The following is a 1,410-nucleotide window of genomic DNA, read 5'->3' as shown; positions in this document are numbered from 1 at the left end:
AGGAGAAATTCATTGGCTCGCGACGATGAGAGAGAGAGAGAGAGAGAGAACGTCATCGTCCGATCGATTAGAATATTCGCGATGATCGATCGGTGAACGTTTCACCTGTCGTCTATTGACCTCTTTCCCTCCACGTTCCCTCATCGATCACGTAGGAACAAATTCCTAGCGAGACGAATAGATGATATGCAACGTTTATACACGTTTTGCGCAGGTTACTTATTGACCAGAGTGGAGAAAAAGATTGGCTCCCCCGAAAAACCTCTGTCGGATCTGGGCTTGATCTCGTATCGCAGCTACTGGAAGGACGTTTTGCTGCAGTACCTCTGCAACTTCGGGGGCAAGGAACTCTCCGTCAAAGGTAATACAATACCGGCCATGCCGGAGCACACGCCTTTGCACGCTTTTGACCGATTTACAAGACGCGTTATTTTAAGAGTGGCGGCGCGGAACCGAAACCGTACTCGANATCGTACTCGAGAGACATTTAAGCCTTCCTTCTCCCCCTCCCCCCACCCTCAATAAGGCGATTCATTCGTCACGCGCTTTCGCGTGTTGTATATCTTTCAGATATCAGCAAGGAGATGGCCATCGATTCCTACGATATCGTGAGCACTCTGCAGGCCCTCGGTATGATGAAGTATTGGAAGGGGAAGCACATCATTCTAAAGAAACAGGTAAGTCGTCCATTGTGATTCTAATTTTCCAGTAGGACGTAACGGAAAGAGGGATGATTCCTCCTCTCCCCTCGTGCGAGTCTCGCGTTTCCCCCTTCCCGTTTTCAACTGCTTCGTGTCATCGTGTCACGTGATTTATGGCGACCACCTCGAGAGAGAGAGAGGGATCGTTCACGAATATTTTGTAACGAAATCACGGGCGAGGTTCAAACTTATATATATATATATATAAGTTATACGGGCATAAATTACGTTGAACAGGGAATCCACGAAGGGAATCAAACAACCCCGCACAACTCGCTACGCAATGGGGAAACGGTATTGCGCATGATTACGAACGATCCTTCCCTTTTCCTCCTCCGTTCGATGTCTTTCGCCTTGGCGGAGGTAAAATGCTAATAGGGGTTGAAATGTATAATCGGGGTTGAAATGTCAATCGTCAAAGGATCAAAAGTGTAGGATACCGTTTCCCCGGTACGCGATTGTTGGAGAGGTGTTTCGGTAAAAACGAACGATTTCCACGAGAGGAAGTCGAGTCCCGGGACAAAGAAGGGGGGAGAAAAAAAAAAAAAGAGAGAAGCGAACCGGTGGAGAACCGTTGAAATAATTTCAGGACGTGATCGACGACTACAAGGAGAGGGTGAAGAGACGAGGACCCGTCTACAAAGAGATCGATCCGGAGTGTCTGAAATGGAACCCCTTCCAGCCTCCCAAGACGCCCTCCGCCTCGAAC

General features: G+C 48.5%; 1 long non-coding RNA gene across 1 annotated transcript in view; it reads left to right on the top strand.

The window, feature by feature from the left end:
* Nucleotides 1–255, top strand: part of LOC116186107 — a 4,468-nt gene extending 4,213 nt beyond the window's left edge. The window contains exon 2 of the long non-coding RNA XR_004151051.1: nt 215–255. This is a non-coding gene — a long non-coding RNA (uncharacterized LOC116186107). The remainder of the gene's footprint in view (nt 1–214) is intronic.
* The last annotated feature ends 1,155 nt before the right edge of the window (nt 256–1,410 follow it).

Source organism: Apis dorsata, unplaced genomic scaffold, assembly GCF_000469605.1.
Source record: "Apis dorsata unplaced genomic scaffold, Apis dorsata 1.3 scaffold_429, whole genome shotgun sequence".
Taxonomy (NCBI): Eukaryota; Metazoa; Arthropoda; class Insecta; order Hymenoptera; family Apidae; genus Apis; species Apis dorsata.
This window is presented reverse-complemented; position numbering and strand designations above follow the sequence as displayed.